Consider the following 9,174-nt stretch of genomic DNA (forward strand, 5'->3'; position numbering starts at 1 on the left):
AAAAAAAAAAAAAAAAAAAAAAAAAAAAAAAAAAAAAAAAAAGAAATACTAAAGGAAGCTAAAGAGAAGTGACACTAAATGAAAACTTAATGCCTCAGAAAAGAATGAAAATCACTGCAAATGTTAAACAACTGGATAAATAAGAAAGACTATGGTTTTGCTTTTTCCCTTTTTTTAAAAAAAAAATACATATGACTTTTTAAACAAAAATTGTAACTCTTCGGTTTATAATTTATATTGACTGAAAACATATAACAATTATAACATAAAATATGGGAGAGTGTGGACCTGTGCAGTGATAATATTTCTGCATTTTACATGAAGTAGTACAAGACTAATTGGAAGTGGACTATGAAAAGCTAGGGATATATATTGTAATTCCTGAAGCAACCACTGCAAAAAATGCAAAGAAGTATAGCTGAAAGTTAATAGAAAAATTAAAATGCAATTATAAAACCAATAGTTATGGGCTGGATTATCCTGCCCCCTCCTTCAAAATTCATTTGTTGAAGTCCTAAACTCCAGTACCTCACAATATGACTGACGTCCTTATAAGAAAAAGAAATTTGGACACAGATAGGTACAGAAGAAAGACAATGCAAAGACACAGGGAGAAGATGACCATCCAAAGAGAGATGCCCCAGGAAAAAACAGCCCTGCTGACACCTTGATCTTGTACTTCTAGCCTCCAGAATTACGAGAAAGTAAACTTTCATTGTTTAAGCCACCCCAGTCCATGATAGTTTGTTATGGCAGCCCTAACAAACTAATATATTAATTGATACTTTTATAAAGGCAAGAGAAGGGAATAGAATAACAAAAAAGAGAGAGGAGATTAATTGAAAACAACAATAATATAGCAGGCTGAAACCAAATCATATAATTAATTACATTAAATGGTCATGAAGCAAATGCTCTAATTAAAAGGCAGAGATTTTCAGATAAAAAACCAAGACCCAAGATGCCCTATCTATAAGAGATACACTTTACAAATAAAGACACAAATAAGTTGAGCATAAAAGGATGGAAAAAACATATATAATATGCAAACAATAAGCATAAGAAGGCAGGACTGACTATACCAACATGAGATAAAATAGATTTCAAGTATTAAAAAGAGGAATATTTCAAAATGATAAAAGGATGAGTTCAATAGAAAGATATGACAATCATAAATGTGTAAGTGCCTAATCACAGAGCTTCAAAATAAATGGAGTGAAATTTGACAGAATGAGTTCATGTCCTTTGCAGGGACATGGATGGAGCTGGAAGCCATCATTCTCAGCAAACTAACATAGGAACAGAAGACCAAACACCTCATCTTCTCACTCATAAGTGGGAGTTGAACAATGAGAGCACAGGGACACAGGGAGGGTAACATCACACGCCACGGCCTGTCGGGGGGTGAGGGGTAAAGGGAGGAGAGCATTAGGACAGACATCTAATACTTGAGGGGCTTAAAACCTAGATGATGGGTTGATAGATGCAGCAAACCACCATGGCACATATATACCTATGTAACAAACCTGCACGTTCTGTACATGTATCCCAGAACCTAAAGTAAAATTTAAAAAAGAAAGATAAGCTTTGCCTAAAATTATCACTTTATGGTCATATCCTAAAAGCTTTCCCCACGTATTAGGAACAAAGTGAGGCTTTTTGCTCTCACCAGTTCTATTCAGTGTATCACAATAGACTCACACTTGTAGTACATGGATTTTTGACACAGGTATCAAGGAAACACAATGGGAAAGGATAGGAACTTCAGCAAATGGTGCTGGAAGATCTGGGTATGTATGTGAGGAAACAAAGGCAAGACCAAGCAAAACCACACACACTATGCATAAAAGTAAGTCAAGGTGAATCATAGATCTAAATGTAAGAGCTGAAACGATAAAATTTCTGGGAGAAATCACAGGTAAAAATCTTTGTGATCTGGAGTTAAGCAAAGAGGACTTAGCTCATTTAAAAGTGCAAATGAAATGGGCTTCATAAAAATTAAAAACTTTTGCTCTTTGAATCACAAAGAAAATGAAAAGGTAACCCGTATCCTGAAAGGCAATATTTTCAAAACACATATGACAACACGTATTTAGAATATGTAAACAGTTGTTACAGAGGCTGGGCATGGTGGCCCACACCTGTAATCCCAGCACTTTGGGAGGTGGAGGTGGGAGGATTGCTTGAGCCCAGGAAGGTTGAGACCAACCTGGGCAACATGGTGAAGCCCTGTCTCTACCGAAAATACAAAAATTAGCTGGGCTTAGTGGCAGTCACCTGAAGTCTCAGCCACTCAGGAGGCTGAGGTGAGAAGATTGCTTGAGCCTGAGGAAGTTGAGGCTACAGTGAGCCAAATTCATGCCATTGCTCTTAGCCTGGGTGACAAAGCAAGATCCTGTCTCAAACAAAACAAAACAAACTTACAAATCAACAACGTAAGGATGGGAAACACAGACATAAGGATTCTTTTTAAGGATGTGAAATGATGCTGTCTCAGTCTTCAGAGAAATGCAAATTAACACCATAGTGAGCTAACACTCACACTAGGATGGCTAAAATGAAAAAGACTGACAATATCGAGTATTGGCAAGAATATAGAGCTTCCAGAACTCACACAAAGTGGTCCAGCCACTATAGATGGAAAAATTTGACAGTTTCTTGTAAAGTTAAACAGATACTTACCATACAACCCATAATTCTACTCCTAGGAATTTATCCAAGAGAAAGAAAGACTACATCTGCACAAAGACTCCTCCTCAAGTGTTCTTTGCAGCCTTGTTCATAAGAGCCCCAAATCGGAAGCAACGGAAATGTTATTCATTTTTATTGCTGAGTAGTATTGCATGGTACGGATATCACAAAATGTCCATCAATCTTTGGACATTTTGTGATAAATATGCCATAGAATACTACTCAGCAATAAAAATGAATAACAGAGATACATCGTCAGCATGGATATGTCTCAAGAACAATATTCTAAGTGAAAGAAGATGAACATAAAAGACAAATACTATGATTCAATGAGTATGAAATTCTAGGAAAAATAAAATCATAGTGACAAAGAAATCAGAGGTGCCTGGGTCTGGAAGTTACGGGAAGGACTGACTGCAAAGGCGGGATATGACAAAACTTTTTAGGGATATAAAAAGGTTTTCCATTTTGATTATGGTAGTGCTTACATGACTACAGATCATTGCCAAAGCTCACTAAAATATACATGTAAAATGGGTGACTTTTGTTGTATGTAAAATATACATCAACAATAAAAAAGAAAAAAATTTAAAAACCTCCCTTTTCTGTGTAAACTAATTAAACATTAATTATTTTATATTTAAAAATTAGGTAATTTAGCCACCCAAAGCTAAGAATTGGATAGGAGCATTAACAGGAACGCTCCCAAGGCATTCTGGACCTTGGTGAGTGTATAAGGCAGTAGCTCTCCAAGTCCTAAGGGAGGGCAGCATGGCTGAGAGAAAGCTCTAGAGGCTCTGAAACCCAGGAAAGGTCCTGGAACAGGAAGAGAACTCCTCAGCAACTGAAAACCTTGTAGCAGGGCTGCAAAGAAGACCGAAATCTTGGCCAGATGTGGTGGCTCACGCCTGTTATCCTAGCACTTTGGGAGGCCGAGGTAGATGAATCACTTGAGGTCGGGAGTTCGAGACCACCTCGGCCAACGTGGTGAAAACCCCATCTCTACTAAAACTACAAAAATTAGCCAGACATAGTGATGCGTGCCTGTAATCCCAGCTACTAGGGAGGTTGAGGCAGGAGAACTGCTTGAACCCGGGAGGTGGAGGTTGCAGTGAGCCGAGATGGTACCACTGCGTTCCTGGGCGTCAGAGTAAGACTCTGTCTAAAAAAAAGGCTGAAATCTCCCATAGTGTAGAATGTTGTTGAAATCACAATAAGATCTCCAGAATCTCAACAGGGCTCGGAGCCCAAAGTCCTGACCTATCCTCAACATATTTAAAACCAATGGTGAACTGAATGAAGCTAAAACTGCAATAAAGCCCAGACACGGTTCAACTAACATCAGAGAGATTAAGACCCCCTTCCCACTCCAGCAGTGGACGGAAGAAAAAACATGCCCTTTTCAAGAGATAAATATTGGTTACTTTTTTCTCTACTGTTCTTTTATACAAAATGTCTGATATATAGAAGAAAATTATATGATATATGAAAAAGCAAGGGAAACAAGTTAAAACATAACACATTAAATGAAAATAGACCCAGCAATGTCTCAGAAGTGAGCATTATCACACAAAAATGCTGAAGGATACAGCAGAAAAGGCGGGCAATATGCATGAAAAGATGGTCAAGACATATACACTCTAAAAAGAACCAAAAAGAGCCGTTTCTGCTCAGCAGTTCTCTTGTGGAGTAGGGTTGTAGGCAGTCATCATGCCCAGCTGGATGGCATGATCCTGAAGACTCACTTCCACAAGGATTGGCAGCAGTACATGGCTACTTGCTTCAACCAGCTGGCCTGGAATATCTGCAGACTCAAAGCCAGGCAAGCAAAAGCATGTGCTGCATCTGGACCCATCCAGCCCATAGTAAGGTGCCCCACAAGGTATCACACCAAAGTATGAGCTGGCAGGGCCTTCAGCTTGGAAGAGTTAAGGGTGGCTGGTATCCACAAGAAGGTAGACTGGACCATCAGCATCTCTATGGATCCAAGAAGGTAGAACAAGCCCTCTGAGTCCCTGGTCTCCAGCGTGCAATGGCTGAAGGAGTATTGCTCTAAGCTTATCCTTTTTGCCAGGAACTCCTTGGGCCCCAAGAAAGGAGACAGTTCTGTGAAGAATTCAAATAGGTTACCCAACTGACAAGACCCCTAATGCCCATACAGAATGTCTACAAGAAGGAGAAAACCAGAACCATCATTGAAGAAGAGAAGAACTTCATAGTATTTACCAGTCTTCACATGGCCAATGCCCATGCCCAAATGAAAATGCCAGAAATTTAAAAAAAATTACAATTATCAGCAATGAAGAATTTGTCAGATATACTTAACTGAAAGCTGAGCAGAGCCTAGGTAAAGACAAGTGAACTCGGAGATAGGTAAAGAAAAAAATATCTAAACTGAAACACAAAGAGAGAAAAGCATAGAGACCCTAGAGGCCGCAGAAGATGAGGTGAGAGTAAATGTGTCAGAAGAAATATTTGAAGAGAAAATAGCTAATTTTTCTCTCCAAATTAATGAAAGACATTAACCCAAAGGTTTAAGAAGCTTAGTGAGCCCCCAGCAAAATAAACACAAAGAAGACTACATGTAGGCATATCAGAGTTAAATTGCTAAAAACCAAAGATAAAGAGCAAATCTTCAAAGCAACTAGAGAAAAAAGGACACATTGCATACAGGAGAACAATAACACAAATAATTCCTAATACTGTACCACTGGAGAACAAAAGTCAGTGAAATGTTAAAAGTGGAGCATCTTAAAAGTGCTTAAAGTTAAAAAGAAAGTCTACCAACCTAGAATTTTACATCTAGTATAAACAGGTTTTGAAAAGGAAGGTCAAATAAAGACATTTTCAGATAGAAAAAAGCTGAGATAATGTGTCTCCAAAAGATCTGAACTAGCCAAAAGAAACACTAAAAGAAAATCTTTTCAGAGGGAAAATGATACATGATGGAGCACCAGAAAGTTTAAATATTCAGGTAAATGTAAAATATCCTTTTAAGTGTCTTTATGTAATTTTTTAAAAGTTCGTTGAAGGGCCGGGCACGGTGGCTCAAGCCTGTAATCCCAGCACTTTGGGAGGCCGAGACGGGCGGATCACGAGGTCAGGAGATCGAGACCATCCTGACTAACACGGTGAAACCCCGTCTCTACTAAAAAAATACAAAAAACTAGCCGGGCGAGGTGGCGGACGCCTGTAGTCCCAGCTACTCCGGAGGCTGAGGCAGGAGAACGGCGTGAACCTGGGAGGCGGAGCTTGCAGTGAGCTGAGATCCGGCCACTGCACTCCAGCCTGGGCGACAGAGCAAGACTCCGCCTAAAAAAAAAAAAAAAAAAAAAAAAAAATTCGTTGAATATTTTAAAAATAGCAAGATATTGTGGAGTTGCATATACACAAGTAACACACATGTATAAGAGGAATTATCATGTAAATGTATTATACTAATGTTAAATAGTTTAATATTATTAGAAAGTAGATTGAGATACCTTAAAATGTATGTTGTGGATAAGTCACTGAAAATAACACAAAGAAATATAATTAAAGACAATAGTATAAATAAAAGGGAAAGCTGAAAAATAAGTGATTTACCCAAAAGAATGTAGAGAAGGAGGAACAAAGAACAAATGAGATGAATAGAAAACAAATACCAAGGTAGTAGATTTAAAGCCCGTCGTATCAATAACTACATTAAAAGTAAATGAACTAAACTAACCACTCCAATTAAAAGGCAGAGATTGTTATACTGGATTCAAAATACAAGATTCAATATGATTTGTTCACAAGACACACTTTAATTTTAAAGACAGACAGACAAGTAGGAAAGGACATATACTAACATAAAATAATGAAAGCTGGTATGGCAATATTAGTATCACACAAAATATACTTCAAGACAAAGAGCACAACTACAGTGCTCTAGTCTTGAGTGGATAATTCACAATAAAAGGGTAAATTAATCAAGAAGATATAACAATCACTTCCTAGCCCATTGACTACGATCAAGTGAAGAAGATATAACAATCCCAAATGAGTAGGCACCCGACAATAGAGCTGTGAAATATATGGAACAAAAATGGACCGAATGAAAGGGAGAAATAAACAAATCCACAATCATGGCAGGTATTTTAACACAGTCATTCAGTAATCAATAGAAAAACTGGACAAAAAAGTCGATAAAGAAGTAGATGATAAAAACATCAATCAACTTGACCTAACTGACATTTATAGAACATACACTCAACAGCTGCAGACTACATATCTTTTCAAGTGCACATAGAACATTCACAAAAATGAGCTATTTCCTGGGCCATAAAACAAAAGTCTCAATAAATATCAAAGGATTGGTTTACATAAAATACATCCATAAAACACCAAAATACTCCAAAATTAAGAAACACACTTTTAAATTAGTCATGAGATAAATAATAAATAACAAGAGATATTTGAAAATATTCTTAAATGAGTGATAATAAACACCATACTTCTGAGATTTACTAAAAAATGTTTACAGAGAAATTTACAGCTTGAAATGTATTAGAAATTATATTATAAAAGGGATAAAATCAGTCATTTAAACATCTAACTTAAGAAACTAATAAAATAAGAGCCAATAAAACCAAAGAAAATACAAGAAAATTTAAAAATAAGAGCAGAAATAAATGAAGCAGTAAACAAATAATTGAGAAAATGGACAAAATCAAAAGTTTCTAAAGAGACAAACCTCTAGGAAGACTCATCAAGGAAACTTAAAGGAAAACACAAATTGTCAATATTAGAAATGAAAGCAAGGACATCGGAATTATCCAGCAGATATTAATGAGATATTTGATCAACTTTATGTTAATACATTTGACAACTTATATGAAATGGACAAACTTATTGTAAAATGCAAGTTAACAAAAATGACACAAGAAAACTAGAAAATCTAAATAGCTCTAAGCTACAAGAAAGCTGGATTCATAGTCAAAAGCACTTCTTTAAAGAAAACTCTAGGCCCAGATGGTTTCACAGGTGAATTTTATGAAACAATTAAGGAAGAAAGAATATAAATGATTCACAAAGTCTTTCAGAAAACAGAGGAGGAGAAAATACTTTCCAACTCATTTTATGGGGCTAGTATTACCTGATCCCAAAGGAGAAAATGATATCACAAGAAAAGAAAATTTCAGAACAGTATTCCTCATAAAGATGCAAATCCTTAATAAAATTTTTCAAATTAAATAAAGTAATATACAAAAAAGATAATATATCATGCCTAAATGGGGATTGACTTGGGAATGTAAATAAAGTAAATTTCACAGTAGAAAAATCAATGTAATTTGCCACATTAACAGAATCAAGGAGAAAATTCATATGATCACCTCAATATAGGTAAAAATCATCTAATTCAACACTCATCCATGATAAAAACTCTCAGCAAACTAGGAATAGAAGGAAACTCCTCAATCTAATAAAGGGCATGTATCTATGGAAAACCTACAACATTCAGCACATTTTGTGATGAAAAACTGAATGTTTTCTTCTGTGATTGGAGGCAAGGCAAAAATATCCCTTGTCACCACTTCTAATCAGCATCATATCAGATGCCCTAAGCAATGGAATAAGACAACAAAAAGCAGAGGAAAAAAGGCATAGAGATTGGAAAGGAAGAAGGGAACTGCTGTTTTTATAAGTAACAATTGTTTATGTGGAAACCTTTATGGAATCTACAAAGGAGCTACTAAGACTAAAATGTAAACTTAGCAAGTTTAAAGGATAAAAGTCAACATAGAAAAATATACTAGCAACCAACAATTGAAAATAAAATTTTAAATACAATCTATAATAGTATGGAAAACATAAAGTATCTAGAAATAAGCCTAACAGATTTGTGAGAGGTCTACCCTTAAAACTATAAAGAACTTAAAGAAGATCTAATTAAATGGAGAGAAATATACAATATTCATGGATTGGAACACTCTATATTGATAAGTTGGTTTATTCATCCTACATTGAGTAAACACAATTCTTATCAAAATTGCAACAGTCCTTTTTAGAGAAACTGAGAGACAAAATTGCAAACAGTCCTTTCTGGAGAAACTGAGAGATTGATTCTACAACTCACATGGGAATACAAAGGCTCTGGAATAACTAAGACAATCTGGAGGCAGAATGCTAGAGAACTTACACTGGTTTAATGGAAAGAAAGTTATGGTAACCAAGACGGTATAGTATTGGCATAAGGATAGCTAAATAGATTATTGAAACAAAACAGAAAATCCAGAAACAGATTTGCACTTTTATGGTCAATCAATTTTTTACCAAGTTGCCAAGTCAATCCAATGGAGGAAAATAACATCTTTTTGACAAATGGTGTCAGAACAATTGAACATCTGTTTGGAAGAAACAAATGGAACCTTGAGCTCTATCTCACTCCATACGCAAAACTGAATTCTAGCTACATCATAGACCTTAATGCAAAACCCATAACCATAATGCTCCTGGAAG

The 9,174-nt window shown here is 36.1% G+C and overlaps 1 pseudogene; it reads left to right on the forward strand.

The window, feature by feature from the left end:
• The window catches only part of LOC108533399 (60S ribosomal protein L13-like), a 38,161-nt pseudogene extending 29,856 nt beyond the window's left edge, over nt 1-8,305 (forward strand).
• The last annotated feature ends 869 nt before the right edge of the window (nt 8,306-9,174 follow it).

The sequence above is a fragment of the Rhinopithecus bieti genome, unplaced genomic scaffold (assembly GCF_001698545.2).
Source record: "Rhinopithecus bieti isolate Rb0 unplaced genomic scaffold, ASM169854v2 scaffold_10347, whole genome shotgun sequence".
In the NCBI taxonomy this organism is placed as follows: domain Eukaryota; kingdom Metazoa; phylum Chordata; class Mammalia; order Primates; family Cercopithecidae; genus Rhinopithecus; species Rhinopithecus bieti.